Source organism: Drosophila sechellia, unplaced genomic scaffold (assembly GCF_004382195.2).
Source record: "Drosophila sechellia strain sech25 unplaced genomic scaffold, ASM438219v1 U_40, whole genome shotgun sequence".
Taxonomy (NCBI): Eukaryota; Metazoa; Arthropoda; class Insecta; order Diptera; family Drosophilidae; genus Drosophila; species Drosophila sechellia.
This window is the reverse complement of record NW_022611315.1, coordinates 30,862-48,315: the sequence shown is the minus strand read 5'-3', so window position 1 is coordinate 48,315 and position 17,454 is coordinate 30,862. Positions and strand designations below refer to the sequence as shown.

Sequence of the window (17,454 nt, the reverse complement as noted above, 5' to 3'; positions counted from 1 at the left end):
CACCATAAATTTTCAAGGTCCGAGAGAAAATATCGACACAACAGTATATTCATGCTCTTCTAGCCCATCTACCATATCTCTCTGCGAAAGACTTCCATGGTATACGGCTATAAAACAGAAAAGAAAACTCTTCCATATTCTCTCGACGGCTTTCTTTATGGTCTTCTGTGCCAGATGAGCACGAGCCCATATTTAATAACAAACGGATACTCAACAGGTTACGGAATTGAACCGTATTCCCTTTCGGTTCAAAATTATTCAAGTGTATTATATTCGCTTTGTTATATAGTTAGCATTTTGTTTACTTGAAAATTTTCGGCTTTGCCTTGAACTTAGGACCGACAACTGTGATCAACCACTGTTCACACGAAACCCTTCTCCACTTCAGTCCTCCAAGGTCTCATTCGATTATTGCTACTACCACCAAGATCGTACCAATGGCAGCTCCATGCAGGCTTACGCCAAACACTTCTACGCATACCATTGTACTTCTACTCACTAAAGTTCAAAATTATATCACAATATATAAATCATCTACTTGCGAATGTATAGTATACAACTTAAGCGCCATCCATTTTAAGGGCTAGTTGCTCGCAGGTGAGTTGTTACACAACTCCTTAGCGGATTTCGACTTCCATGATCACCTCCTGCTGTTTTAAGCAACCAACGCCTTCATGGTATCTGCATGAGTTGTAATTGGGCACCGTAACATTACGTTTGGTTCATCCCACAGCGCCAGTTCTGCTTACCAAAAGTCCACTGGCACATTATATCATAACCTTGAACTTCATATCAAGAAATTAAGTTCTTACCCATTTAAAGTTGAGAATAGGTTAAGATCGTTTCGACCCTAAGGCCTCTAATCATTCGCTTACCAATAAGATTATTTATATAATATTAAAAATGCACCAGCTATCCTGAGGAAACTTCGGAAGGAACCAGCTACTAGATGTTCGATTGGTCTTTCGCCCCTATACTCAATTCTGACAATCGATTTGCACGTCAGAACTGTTTCGTCTTCCATCAGGGTTTCCCCTGACTTCAACCTGATCAAGTATAGTTCACCATCTTTCGGGTCACAGCATATATGCTCAAGGTACGTTCCAGTTAGAGGCATAAATAATATAAATATACATTATACATAACTATATAGAACGCCCCGGATTGTGTTAATTAGCTATAAATAGCTAAAAAACTAATCCCATTATTAGTCAAGTTAATTACGCTATTAGGTTTACATCCCAATAACTTGCACATATGTTAGACTCCTTGGTCCGTGTTTCAAGACGGGTCCCGAAGTATCCTGAATCTTTCGCATTGTTAATCATACAAGAGCATATAATAAACACAAAAATCAATGATAATTATGCCATTATATAATTCCGAAAAATTAACGCTCTGTAATAATATAAATCTATCAGCACTTTATCAAATTAATAACATTTATTCTGTGTTAAATGCAAGCAATTTAATTGGAATAAACTATAAGTTATATTTTATGATAAATTTGGGATATGCTAATAGATTACAATGTCCTTATATGGAAAAAATGCACATTATTCTTAATAATATATTTAAATATTACAATTTAATGATGAATTTTCCATAACGGATATTCAGGTTCATCGGCTTAACCTCTAAGCAGTTTCACGTACTGTTTAACTCTCTATTCAGAGTTCTTTTCAACTTTCCCTCACGGTACTTGTTTACTATCGGTCTCATGTTATATTTAGTTTTAGATGGAGTTTACCACCCACTTAGTGCTGCACTATCAAGCAACACGACTCTTTGGAAACATCATCTAGCAATCATTAACGTTATACGGCCTGGCACCCTCTATGGGTAAATGGCCTCATTAAGAAGGACTTAAATCATTAATTTCTCATACTAGAATATTGACGCTCCATACACTGCATCTCACATTTGCCATATAGACAAAGTGACTTAGTGCTGAACTGTTTTCTTTTCGCTCGCCGCTACTAAGAAAATCCTTGTTAGTTCTTTTCCTCCCTAATTAATATGCTTAAATTCAGGGGGTAGTCCCATATGAGTGAGGTTGTATATATAACTATATTTTGCCATAAATTCTTTATATATAAATGATAAAACAATCAATTAAATCGTTATAAATAGTTCCAATAGTTCTGTAAGCAAAGTCATTTTTATCCATTTAACGAACCAACGAAGAATAATAACAAAACCAAGATTTTTCTTTTCCGAATCATTAATAAGAGACAATTCTAGATGAAAATATTTCAATTTTATGCAGACATTTCTCAGTATTATTTGATTGAAAAAGAAAATATTTCTCTTCGTTTTTCACATTCAAATGTGAGATAATGTTTTTCATTTCTTTTTAATATTATGAATAAAATCATTATTTAATCCAATAATATACCATATGGCTTATAAAAAATTTATAAACAACTTAATTAGCATAGTCTTACAACCCTCAACCATATGTAGTCCAAGCAGCACTATAAAATTAATTAAAGTACATAACAGCATGGACTGCGATATGCGTTCAAAATGTCGATGTTCATGTGTCCTGCAGTTCACACGATGACGCACAGTTTGCTGCGTTCTCATCGACCCATGAGCCGAGTGATCCACCGCTTAGAGTTTTATAATTCAATTTTATATAATGTCAATATTGTTTTTATGAAAGAAATTAAAAATACACCATTTTACTGGCATATATCAATTCCTTCAATAAATTTATTTTTATACCTAAAATAAATGTGCGAAATGTCTTAGTTTCATATAAGCATTATGTATCATAATAATCTGGTTATGGTTTGCTATTTTGGGTGACACATACTGCAAAATTTATATAAAACATTAACCTGATGGATGACAGGTACAAACATTGTATATTTTAGGTTGTTGCATAGCCAACGTATGCTCATAACATAGATGAACAATACATATTCGCAACGCGTGTATATTATGGTCCATATACACACACACTTATTTTGATTACCACACATTCAAAATTATTTTTATTTAATTCGACTTCTACTTTCGAATTTAGTTTAGTTTCTTCGATTTCCATTTTCGAGAATTTGTTTTATAGGAAACGCCGTTGTTGTAGTAAGTACTGCCACAAATACGCACAGCAACATTAATAATGTTAAAGTCTTTTTATGAGGTTGCCAAGCCCCACATATAAAATAAAAGCCATCTTCATTTTATTTGACTTTAACTTTTGATTCCGTGGAATCATTTTGTAATATTTTTATTTTGGTAAATTGTATTTATTTGTATTATAACAAATATTTATAACGATAAGGATATTATACAATAATGATCCTTCCGCAGGTTCACCTACGAAACCTTGTTACGACTTTTACTTCCTCTAAATAATCAAGTTCGGTCAACTTTGCGAAACAACCGTAACACGCAAGGCGTCACATGATCACGTCCGGAGACCTCACTAAATAATTCAATCGGTAGTAGCGACGGGCGGTGTGTACAAAGGGCAGGGACGTATCAATGCGAGTTAATGACTCACACTTACTGGGATTCCAAGTTCATGTGAACAGTTTCAGTTCACAATCCCAAGCATGAAAGTGGTTCAGCGGTTTACCCGGACCTCTCGGTCTAGGAAATACACGTTGATACTTTCATTGTAGCGCGCGTGCAGCCCAGACATCTAAGGGCATCACAGACCTGTTATTGCTCAATCTCATTATTGCTAGACGCAATTTGTCCATTTAAGAAGCTAGTGTCCTTATAATGGACAAACCAACAGGTACGGCTCCACTTACATAAACACATTCAAACACAATAAACATTTTACTGCCACCATGAATGAAGGCTACATAAGCTTCAGCACCATAATCCTGAAGATATCTATTTAATATATTTGAGTCTCGTTCGTTATCGGAATTAACCAGACAAATCACTCCACGAACTAAGAACGGCCATGCACCACCACCCATAGATTCGAGAAAGAGCTATCAATCTGTCTTACACACTTATGTTCGGACCTGGTAAGTTTTCCCGTGTTGAGTCAAATTAAGCCGCAGGCTCCACTCCTGGTGGTGCCCTTCCGTCAATTCCTTTAAGTTTCAGCTTTGCAACCATACTTCCCCCGGAGCCCAAAAGCTTTGGTTTCCCGGGAAGCGACTGAGAGAGCCATAAAAGTAGCTACACCCAATTGCTAGCTGGCATCGTTTATGGTTAGAACTAGGGCGGTATCTGATCGCCTTCGAACCTCTAACTTCGTTCTTGATTAATGAAAACATCTTTGGCAAATGCTTTCGCTTAAGTTAGTCTTACGACGGTCCAAGAATTTCACCTCTCGCGTCGTAATACTAATGCCCCCAAACTGCTTCTATTAATCATTACCTCTTGATCTGAAAACCAATGAAAGCAGAACAGAGGTCTTATTTCATTATCCCATGCACAGAATATTCAGGCATTTGAAGCCTGCTTTAAGCACTCTAATTTGTTCAAAGTAATAGTACCGGCCCACAATAACACTCGTTTAAGAGCACTAGTGCAGGTTTTTAAATAGGAGGAACATATGAAAAAATACAAGTATTTAATCACATATAAGAACTCCACCGGTAATACGCTTACATACATAAAGGTATAGTACTAACCACAATTGTAAGTTGTACTACCCGTATGAAGCACAAGTTCAACTACGAACGTTTTAACCGCAACAACTTTAATATACGCTATTGGAGCTGGAATTACCGCGGCTGCTGGCACAGACTTGCCCTCCAATTGGTCCTTGTTAAAGGATTTAAAGTGTACTCATTCCAATTACAGGGCCTCGGATATGAGTCCTGTATTGTTATTTTTCGTCACTACCTCCCCGAGCTGGGAGTGGGTAATTTACGCGCCTGCTGCCTTCCTTAGATGTGGTAGCCGTTTCTCAGGCTCCCTCTCCGGAATCGAACCCTGATTCCCCGTTACCCGTTGCAACCATGGTAGTCCTAGATACTACCATCAAAAGTTGATAGGGCAGACATTTGAAAGATCTGTCGTCGGTACAAGACCATACGATCTGCATGTTATCTAGAGTTCAACCAATATAACGATCTTGCGATCGCTTGGTTTTAGCCTAATAAAAGCACATGTCCCATAAGGTTCATGTTTTAATTGCATGTATTAGCTCTAGAATTACCACAGTTATCCAAGTAACTGTTAACGATCTAAGGAACCATAACTGATATAATGAGCCTTTTGCGGTTTCACTTTTAATTCGTGTGTACTTAGACATGCATGGCTTAATCTTTGAGACAAGCATATAACTACTGGCAGGATCAACCAGAATAATGTTTTCCTTCATATTCCATTCATATTTTTGAATCGAAATAAGCAATATAATAGATATATAGATTTTTCACTTTATATAATTCCATGATTTTTATTATATTGAATAAAATTCAATATTTCGCCTTTGGGTAAAATTTTAAATATATAAATATAAGTAAAAAATCTATTCGATTACGGCCATTTTTATATAGCATTCGTAATCCATATTTTCATTTTTAATTTATACTTGTTTTACCAATATAACAAGAATTTCATATAATTATTGTAATATATATGTTCTATAATTTTATCTTTTTATATATACATATTTCATTATAAAATATCATTTTATTTCCAACATACATAATTATTGTATCCACACATGTACAATTTTTGTTTAACCAATATAAATATTAAGTTAAATCATTTGCATTTTGAAGATAAATTTAAAATTTATCTCTTTTCATATATCTCTCTGGTAATATATAACATAAAACCAAGCGCATATGATAATATTTCCACATTTAATATATAATTTTATATTTCTTTCATAAGAATCCATATTTGTATTATACCGTAACGATATAATAATCCAACTATACGGCAGGTAATAAATTAATATTTGCCTGCCTCCAAAAATTAACGATAATATATGGAAACGATTTGTTATTCTATATATAATAGAAACTTGACTTTTGTTTCAACGATATTATCTAAAAAGCGTATATTCCTATTATCCGCGGAGCCAAGTCCCGTGTTCTATAGAACTGAGAAACAAATTTGTACGGATAATAATATACTTTATTTTATGTAACCAATATAAACATAATCCGAAATAAATATTTCGAATAATGCGGGAGGTCGGCAACCACTGCCTACCTATAGTAGTTTTTGAACCCGCTGTCCTCAAAGCGGGTATTTTCAATTCCGTTTGCCACCCAACATACGGTCTATTCTCTTATATATTAAGAGATTATAGGAACATTTCATTTTTTTTCCATATTCATATATAATATGATTATTTTTTTTTTATACATATAATAAATATTAATTTTTATATGTTTATTATTTAATTTACTCATATAATTGCCAAATTCATATGAATACATAAGTTTTGAACAATATGAGAGGTCGGCAACCACTGCCTACCTATAGTAGTTTTTGAACCCTCTGTCGTAATTCCGGTCGTTTACACTACTATACCCTCTCACTATAATGGCTTTTCTCTATAATACTAAGAGAATATGGGAATATCTCAGCATTTTTTCCCATATACATATAATAATTAACCATTTTCATATGTATATTATTTAATTTAATCATATAATTGCCAAAATCATATGAATACATAAGTTTTGAACAATATGAGAGGTCGGCAACCACTGCCTACCTATAGTAGTTTTTGAACCCTCTGTCGTAATTCCGGTCGTTTACACTACTATACCCTCTCACTATAATGGATTTTCTCTATAATACTAAGAGAATGTGGGAATATTTCAGCATTTTTTCCCTTATACATATAATAATTAATCATTTTCATATGTATATTATTTAATTTACTCATACAATTGCCAAAATCATATGAATACATAAGTTTTGAACAATATGAGAGGTCGGCAACCACTGCCTACCTATAGTAGTTTTTGAACCCTCTGTCGTAATTCCGGTCGTTTACACTACTATACCCTCTCACTTAAATGGCTTTTCTCTATAATACTAAGAGAATATGGGAATATCTCAGCATTTTTTCCCATATACATATAATAATTAACCATTTTCATATGTATATTATTTAATTTAATCATATAATTGCCAAAATCATATGAATACATAAGTTTTGAACAATATGAGAGGTCGGCAACCACTGCCTACCTATAGTAGTTTTTGAACCCTCTGTCGTAATTCCGGTCGTTTACACTACTATACCCTCTCACTATAATGGATTTTCTCTATAATACTAAGAGAATGTGGGAATATTTCAGCATTTTTTCCCTTATACATATAATAATTAATCATTTTCATATGTATATTATTTAATTTACTCATACAATTGCCAAAATCATATGAATACATAAGTTTTGAACAATATGAGAGGTCGGCAACCACTGCCTACCTATAGTAGTTTTTGAACCCTCTGTCGTAATTCCGGTGGTTTACACTACTATACCCTCTCACTTAAATGGCTTTTCTCTATAATACTAAGAGAATATGGGAATATCTCTGCATTTTTTCCCATATACATATAATAATTAATCATTTTCGTATGTATATTATTTAATTTACTCATACAATTGCCAAAATCATATGAATACATAAGTTTTGAACAATATGAGAGGTCGGCAACCACTGCCTACCTATAGTAGTTTTTGAACCCTCTGTCGTAATTCCGGTCGTTTACACTACTATACCCTCTCACTTAAATGGCTTTTCTCTATAATACTAAGAGAATATGGGAATATCTCTGCATTTTTTCCCATATACATATAATAATTAACCATTTTCATATGTATATTATTTAATTTAATCATATAATTGCCAAAATCATATGAATACATAAGTTTTGAACAATATGAGAGGTCGGCAACCACTGCCTACCTATAGTAGTTTTTGAACCCTCTGTCGTAATTCCGGTCGTTTACACTACTATACCCTCTCACTATAATGGATTTTCTCTATAATACTAAGAGAATGTGGGAATATTTCAGCATTTTTTCCCTTATACATATAATAATTAATCATTTTCATATGTATATTATTTAATTTACTCATATAATTGCCAAATTCATATGAATACATAAGTTTTGAACAATATGAGAGGTCGGCAACCACTGCCTACCTATAGTAGTTTTTGAACCCTCTGTCGTAATTCCGGTCGTTTACACTACTATACCCTCTCACTATAATGGATTTTCTCTATAATACTAAGAGAATGTGGGAATATTTCAGCATTTTTTCCCTTATACATATAATAATTAATCATTTTCATATGTATATTATTTAATTTACTCATACAATTGCCAAAATCATATGAATACATAAGTTTTGAACAATATGAGAGGTCGGCAACCACTGCCTACCTATAGTAGTTTTGAACCCTCTGTCGTAATTCCGGTCGTTTACACTACTATACCCTCTCACTTAAATGGCTTTTCTCTATAATACTAAGAGAATATGGGAATATCTTAGCATTTTTTCCCATATACATATAATAATTAACCATTTTCATATGTATATTTTTTAATTTACTCATATAATTGCCAAAATCATATAAATACATAAGTTTGAACAATATCAGAGGTCGGCAACGGTCTTTCCTCTATAATACTAAGATAATATGGGAATATTTCATCATTTTTTCCCTTATACATATAATAATTAATCATTTTCATATGTATATTATTTAATTTACTCGTATAATTGTCAAAATCCTATGAACACATAAGAGAATACAATATGAGAGGTCGGCGCAACCATAATATAGTAGTTGATGACGAGGTGTTTGGCAACTTGACACAATCCATTAAAGTCTTTATAATTATAGAATTCATATTCACTATTGATGACGAGGTTTTCAACTGACCATTCATAAGTCTGTATATTAATTATATGATAAATATCATATGCGTCACTAATTGATGACGAGGTGTTTGGCAACTTGATACAATTCTTTAAAGTCTTTATATCAAAAATTATATATAAGGACATATCATATGCGTCACTAAATTGATGACGAGGTGTTTGGCAACTTGACACAATCCATTAAAGTCTTTATATTAATTATATGATAGACAATATCATATGCTCACTAAATGATGACGAGGTGTTTGGCAACTTGATACAATTCTTTAAAGTCTTATATAATTATATGATAGGACAATATCATATGCGTCACTAAATTGATGACGAGGTGTTTGGCAACTTGAACAATTCATTAAAGTCTTATATAATTATATGAAGGACAATATCATAGCGTCACTAAATGATGACGAGTGTTTGGCAAACAAAAATAAAAAAAATGAAAACAAATCATATGGTCATAAATGATACGATTTTGAACTTAACAATCTTAAAGTCTTATATTAATTATATGATAGGACAATATCATATGCGTCACTAAATTGATGACGAGGTGTTTGGCAACTTGACACAATTCATTAAAGTCTTTATATTAATTATATGATAGGGACAATATCAATCGTAAATGATGCGAGTGTTCAACTAAAATTAAATTTATAAAATATATAGGACAAATCATATGCTCACTAAATGATGACGAGGTGTTTGGCTACAGGAAAAAATCATTTATTTATCGAATCATCAAGCAAAGGATAAGCTTCAGTGGATCGCAGTATGGCAGCTGCTCAACCACTTACAACACCTTGCCTGTTACAAAAGTCGTTTACAATTGATTCTAGGCTTTGTCATTGTATTAAATAATGCTTTTATATGTAACTAGCGCGGCATCAGGTGATCGAAGATCCTCCTAATTTACTATGTTACAAATTACATTGGCATCACATCCATTGTCGTTTATAAAATAAATTATAAACTTTAAATGGTTTAGAAGCCATACAATGCAAATTGCCCCTTATTTATCATTGCAGTCCAGCACGGATACGACCTTAGAGGCGTTCAGGCATAATCCAACGGACGTAGCGTCATACCACTGTTCGCTCGAACAAGTATTGTGCCATTGGTCCGTACCTGCGGTTCCTCTCGTACTACGCAGGAATGCTGTCGCAACAACGTTTTGTCATTAGTAGGGTAAAACTAACCTGTCTCACGACGGTCTAAACCCAGCTCACGTTCCCTTGCATGGGTGAACAATCCAACGCTTGGTGAATTTTGCTTCACAATGATAGGAAGAGCCGACATCGAAGGATCAAAAAGCGACGTCGCTATGAACGCTTGGCCGCCACAAGCCAGTTATCCCTATGGTAACTTTTCTGACACCTCTTGTTAAAAACTCTTTAAACCAAAAGGATCGATAGGCCGAGCTTTTGCTGTCCCTGTGTGTACTGAACACCGAGATCAAGTCAGCATTTGCCCTTTTGCTCTATGTGTGGTTTCTGTCCGCACTGAGCTGGCCTTGGACACCTCCGTTATTATTTGAGAGATGTACCGCCCCAGTCAAACTCCCTACCTGGCAATGTCCTTGAATTGGATCATACCTGAGTAATTGGAGTTATACCAAATTTTCAAATCAAAAATACATAAATGCATCGTTTTATTAAAGAATTTGTTTGCGATTATATAACAAACTCGTGATACTTTGATCAAGAAGCTTGCATCAAAACCCAATACCATAAGATATAATAAATATATCCGTATAATGGCTAGGAAATGATACACGTTCCATTTAATCAAGTAAGTAAGGAAACAATAAGAGTAGTGGTATTTCATTGACGATACCAAACCGAGGTCTAATATCTCCCACTTATTCTACACCTCTTATGTCTCCTTACACTGCCAGATTAGAGTCAAGCTCAAAAGGGTCTTCTTTCCCCGCTAATTATTCCAAGCCCGTTCCCTTGGCTGTGGTTTCGCTAGATAGTAGATAGGGACAGTAGGAATCTCGTTAATCCATTCATGCGCGTCACTAATTAGATGACGAGGCATTTGGCTATTAAGAGAGTCATAGTTACTCCCGCCGTTGACCCGCGCTTACTTGAATTTCTTCACTTTGACATTCAGAGCACTGGGCAGAAATCACATTGTGTCAACACCCGCTAGGGCCATCACAATGCTTTGTTTTAATTAGACAGTCGGATTCCCCAAGTCCGTGCCAGTTCTGAATTGATTGTTAATTGATAATCGTTATAATTGATAAGAACTAATTGGTTTAACCCAAATAGTATTCTTAAAAATTTTAGCAAGAAAGTTCCACAATTGGCTACGTAACTAAACTATCCGGGGAACAAGTAACTAACATAAATGCTAGAAACTCTATTTACCCAGAACGAGCACATAAACCATGTTATTGTTTCCCAATCAAGCCCGACTATCTCAATCTTCAGAGCCAATCCTTATCCCGAAGTTACGGATCTAATTTGCCGACTTCCCTTACCTACATTATTCTATCGACTAGAGACTCTTCACCTTGGAGACCAGCTGCGGATATTGGTACGGCCTGTTGAGAAGTTTGCGTGTCCCCACCATAAATTTTCAAGGTCCGAGGAGAAAATATCGACACAACAGTATATGTCATGCTCTTCTAGCCCATCTACCATATCTCTCTGCGAAAGACTTCCATGGTAGTACGGCTATAAAACAGAAAAGAAAACTCTTCCGATATCTCTCGACGGCTTCTTTATGGTCGTTCCTGTTGCCAGGATGAGCACGAGGCCCATATTTAATAACAAACGGATACTCAACAGGTTACGGAATTGGAACCGTATTCCCTTTCGTTCAAAATTATTCAAGTGTATTATATTCGCTTTGTTTATATAGTTAGGCATTTTTGTTTTACTTGAAAATTTTCGGCTTTCGCCTTGAACTTAGGACCGACTAACTCGTGATCAACCACTGTTCACACGAAACCCTTCTCCACTTCAGTCCTCCAAGGTCTCATTCGATTATTTGCTACTACCACCAAGATCTGTACCAATGGCAGCTCCATGCAGGCTTACGCCAAACACTTCTACGCATACCATTGTACCTTCCTACTCACTAAAGTTTCAAAATTTATATCACAAGTAATATAAATCATCTACTTTAGCGGTAATGTATAGGTATACAACTTAAGCGCCATCCATTTTAAGGGCTAGTTGCTTCGGCAGGTGAGTTGTTACACACTCCTTAGCGGATTTCGACTTCCATGATCACCGTCCTGCTGTTTTAAGCAACCAACGCCTTTCATGGTATCTGCATGAGTTGTTAATTTGGGCACCGTAACATTACGTTTGGTTCATCCCACAGCGCCAGTTCTGCTTACCAAAAGTGGCCCACTGGGCACATTATATCATAACCTTGAACTTCATATCAAGAAAGTTAAGGTTCTTACCCATTTAAAGTTTGAGAATAGGTTAAGATCGTTTCGACCCTAAGGCCTCTAATCATTCGCTTTACCAGATAAGATTATTTTATATAATATTAAAATGCACCAGCTATCCTGAGGGAAACTTCGGAAGGAACCAGCTACTAGATGGTTCGATTGGTCTTTCGCCCCTATACTCAATTCTGACAATCGATTTGCACGTCAGAACTGTTTCGGTCTTCCATCAGGGTTTCCCCTGACTTCAACCTGATCAAGTATAGTTCACCATCTTTCGGGTCACAGCATATATGCTCAAGGTACGTTCCAGTTAGAGGCATAAATAATATAAATATACATTATACATAACTATATAGAACGCCCCGGGATTGTGTTAATTAGCTATAAATAGCTAAAAAACTAATCCCATTATTAGTCAAGTTAATTACGCTATTAGGTTTACATCCCAATAACTTGCACATATGTTAGACTCCTTGGTCCGTGTTTCAAGACGGGTCCCGAAGGTATCCTGAATCTTTCGCATTGTTAATCATACAAGAGCATATAATAAACACAAAAATCAATGATAATTATGCCATTATATAATTCCGAAAAATTAACGCTCTGTAATAATATAAATCTATCAGCACTTTATCAAATTAATAACATTTATTCTGTGTTAAAATGCAAGCAATTTAATTGGAATAAACTATAAGTTATATTTTATGATAAATTTGGGATATGCTAATAGATTACAATGTCCTTATATGGAAAAAATGCACATTATTCTTAATAATATTATTTAAATATTACAATTTTAATGATGAATTTTCCATAACGGATATTCAGGTTCATCGGGCTTAACCTCTAAGCAGTTTCACGTACTGTTTAACTCTCTATTCAGAGTTCTTTTCAACTTTCCCTCACGGTACTTGTTTACTATCGGTCTCATGGTTATATTTAGTTTTAGATGGAGTTTACCACCCACTTAGTGCTGCACTATCAAGCAACACGACTCTTTGGAAACATCATCTAGCAATCATTAACGTTATACGGGCCTGGCACCCTCTATGGGTAAATGGCCTCATTTAAGAAGGACTTAAATCATTAATTTCTCATACTAGAATATTGACGCTCCATACACTGCATCTCACATTTGCCATATAGACAAAGTGACTTAGTGCTGAACTGTTTTCTTTTCGCTCGCCGCTACTAAGAAAATCCTTGTTAGTTTCTTTTCCTCCCCTAATTAATATGCTTAAATTCAGGGGGTAGTCCCATATGAGTTGAGGTTGTATATATAACTATATTTTGCCATAAATTCTTTATATATAAATGATAAAACAATCAATTAAATTCGTTATAAATAGTTCCAATAGTTCTTGTAAGCAAAGTCATTTTTATCCATTTAACGAACCAACGAAGAATAATAACAAAACCAAGATTTTTCTTTTTCCGAATCATTAATAAGAGACAATTCTAGATGAAAAATATTTCAATTTTTTATGCTAGACATTTCTCAGTATTATTTGATTGAAAAAGAAAATATTTCTCTTCGTTTTTCACATTCAAATGTGAGATAATGTTTTTCATTTCTTTTTTAATATTATGAATAAAATCATTATTTAATCCAATAATATACCATATGCTTATAAAAAATTTATAAACAACTTAATTAGCATAGTCTTACAACCCTCAACCATATGTAGTCCAAGCAGCACTATAAAATTAATTAAAGTACATAACAGCATGGACTGCGATATGCGTTCAAAATGTCGATGTTCATGTGTCCTGCAGTTCACACGATGACGCACAGTTTGCTGCGTTCTTCATCGACCCATGAGCCGAGTGATCCACCGCTTAGAGTTTTATAATTCAATTTTATATAATGTCAATATTGTTTTTATTGAAAGAAATTAAAAATACACCATTTTACTGGCATATATCAATTCCTTCAATAAATTTATTTTTATACCTAAAATAAATGTTGCGAAATGTCTTAGTTTCATATAAGCATTATGTATCATAATAATCTGGTTATGGTTTGCTATTTTGGGTGACACATACTGCAAAATTTATATAAAACATTAACCTGATGGATGACAGGTACAAACATTGTATATTTTAGGTTGTTGCATTAGCCAACGTATGCTCATAACATAGATGAACAATACATATTCGCAACGCGTGTATATTATGGTCCATATACACACACACTTATTTTGATTACCACACATTCAAAATTATTTTTATTTTAATTCGACTTCTACTTTCGAATTTAGTTTAGTTTCTTCGATTTCCATTTTCGAGAATTTGTTTTTATAGGAAACGCCGTTGTTGTAGTAAGTACTGCCACAAATACGCACAGCAACATTAATAATGTTAAAGTCTTTTTATGAGGTTGCCAAGCCCCACATATAAAATAAAAGCCATCTTCATTTTATTTTGACTTTAACTTTTGATTCCGTGGAATCATTTTGTAATATTTTTATTTTGGTAAATTGTATTTATTTGTATTATAACAAATATTTATTAACGATAAGGATATTATACAATAATGATCCTTCCGCAGGTTCACCTACGGAAACCTTGTTACGACTTTTACTTCCTCTAAATAATCAAGTTCGGTCAACTTTTGCGAAACAACCGTAACACGCAAGGCGTCACAGTGATCACGTCCGGAGACCTCACTAAATAATTCAATCGGTAGTAGCGACGGGCGGTGTGTACAAAGGGCAGGGACGTAATCAATGCGAGTTAATGACTCACACTTACTGGGAATTCCAAGTTCATGTGAACAGTTTCAGTTCACAATCCCAAGCATGAAAGTGGTTCAGCGGTTTACCCGGACCTCTCGGTCTAGGAAATACACGTTGATACTTTCATTGTAGCGCGCGTGCAGCCCAGGACATCTAAGGGCATCACAGACCTGTTATTGCTCAATCTCATTATTGCTAGACGCAATTTGTCCATTTAAGAAGCTAGTGTCCTTATAATGGGACAAACCAACAGGTACGGCTCCACTTACATAAACACATTCAAACACAATAAACATTTTACTGCACCATGAATGAAGGCTACATAAGCTTCAGCACCATAATCCTGAAGATATCTATTTAATATATTTGAGTCTCGTTCGTTATCGGAATTAACCAGACAAATCACTCCACGAACTAAGAACGGCCATGCACCACCACCCATAGATTCGAGAAAGAGCTATCAATCTGTCTTACACACTTATGTTCGGACCTGGTAAGTTTTCCCGTGTTGAGTCAAATTAAGCCGCAGGCTCCACTCCTGGTGGTGCCCTTCCGTCAATTCCTTTAAGTTTCAGCTTTGCAACCATACTTCCCCCGGAGCCCAAAAGCTTTGGTTTCCCGGGAAGCGACTGAGAGAGCCATAAAAGTAGCTACACCCAATTGCTAGCTGGCATCGTTTATGGTTAGAACTAGGGCGGTATCTGATCGCCTTCGAACCTCTAACTTTCGTTCTTGATTAATGAAAACATCTTTGGCAAATGCTTTCGCTTAAGTTAGTCTTACGACGGTCCAAGAATTTCACCTCTCGCGTCGTAATACTAATGCCCCCAAACTGCTTCTATTAATCATTACCTCTTGATCTGAAAACCAATGAAAGCAGAACAGAGGTCTTATTTCATTATCCCATGCACAGAATATTCAGGCATTTGAAGCCTGCTTTAAGCACTCTAATTTGTTCAAAGTAATAGTACCGGCCCACAATAACACTCGTTTAAGAGCACTAGTGCAGGTTTTTAAATAGGAGGAACATATGAAAAAATACAAGTATTTAATCACATATAAGAACTCCACCGGTAATACGCTTACATACATAAAGGTATAGTACTAACCACAATTGTAAGTTGTACTACCCGTATGAAGCACAAGTTCAACTACGAACGTTTTAACCGCAACAACTTTAATATACGCTATTGGAGCTGGAATTACCGCGGCTGCTGGCACCAGACTTGCCCTCCAATTGGTCCTTGTTAAAGGATTTAAAGTGTACTCATTCCAATTACAGGGCCTCGGATATGAGTCCTGTATTGTTATTTTTCGTCACTACCTCCCCGAGCTGGGAGTGGGTAATTTACGCGCCTGCTGCCTTCCTTAGATGTGGTAGCCGTTTCTCAGGCTCCCTCTCCGGAATCGAACCCTGATTCCCCGTTACCCGTTGCAACCATGGTAGTCCTAGATACTACCATCAAAAGTTGATAGGGCAGACATTTGAAAGATCTGTCGTCGGTACAAGACCATACGATCTGCATGTTATCTAGAGTTCAACCAATATAACGATCTTGCGATCGCTTGGTTTTAGCCTAATAAAAGCACATGTCCCATAAGGTTCATGTTTTAATTGCATGTATTAGCTCTAGAATTACCACAGTTATCCAAGTAACTGTTAACGATCTAAGGAACCATAACTGATATAATGAGCCTTTTGCGGTTTCACTTTTAATTCGTGTGTACTTAGACATGCATGGCTTAATCTTTGAGACAAGCATATAACTACTGGCAGGATCAACCAGAATAATGTTTTTCCTTCATATTCCATTCATATTTTTTGAATCGAAATAAGCAATATAATAGATATATAGATTTTTCACTTTATATAATTCCATGATTTTTATTATATTGAATAAAATTCAATATTTCGCCTTTGGGTAAAATTTTAAATATATAAATATAAGTAAAAAATCTATTCGATTACGGCCATTTTTATATAGCATTCGTAATCCATATTTTCATTTTTAATTTATACTTGTTTTACCAATATAACAAGAATTTCATATAATTATTGTAATATATATGTTTCTATAATTTTATCTTTTTATATATACATATTTCATTATAAAATATCATTTTATTTCCAACATACATAATTATTGTATCCACACATGTACAATTTTTGTTTAACCAATATAAATATTAAGTTAAATCATTTGCATTTTGAAGATAAATTTAAAATTTATCTCTTTTCATATATCTCTCTGGTAATATATAACATAAACCAAGCGCATATGATAATATTTCCACATTTAATATATAATTTTATATTTCTTTCATAAGAATCCATATTTGTATTATACCGTAACGATATAATAATCCAACTATACGGCAGGTAATAAATTAATATTTGCCTGCCTCCAAAAATTAACGATAATATATGGAAACGATTTGTTATTCTATATA

General features: G+C 34.6%; 4 non-coding genes and 1 pseudogene across 4 annotated transcripts; all 5 read right to left on the bottom strand.

The window, feature by feature from the left end:
- Nucleotides 1-2,446: 2,446 nt before the first annotated feature.
- LOC116803278 lies at nucleotides 2,447-2,624 on the bottom strand (annotated as a pseudogene).
- Nucleotides 2,625-3,304: 680 nt separating this feature from the next.
- On the bottom strand, nucleotides 3,305-5,290 carry LOC116803280. The gene has a single exon (XR_004363519.1). It is a non-coding gene; the product is annotated as a small subunit ribosomal RNA (ribosomal RNA).
- A 4,290-nt stretch (nucleotides 5,291-9,580) lies between these two features.
- LOC116803281 lies at nucleotides 9,581-13,539 on the bottom strand. Its single transcript, XR_004363520.1, has one exon. It is a non-coding gene; the product is annotated as a large subunit ribosomal RNA (ribosomal RNA).
- Nucleotides 13,540-13,933: 394 nt separating this feature from the next.
- On the bottom strand, nucleotides 13,934-14,112 carry LOC116803277. The gene has a single exon (XR_004363516.1). It is a non-coding gene; the product is annotated as a 5.8S ribosomal RNA (ribosomal RNA).
- A 687-nt stretch (nucleotides 14,113-14,799) lies between these two features.
- On the bottom strand, nucleotides 14,800-16,793 carry LOC116803279. The gene has a single exon (XR_004363518.1). It is a non-coding gene; the product is annotated as a small subunit ribosomal RNA (ribosomal RNA).
- Between the last annotated feature and the right edge of the window lie 661 nt (nucleotides 16,794-17,454).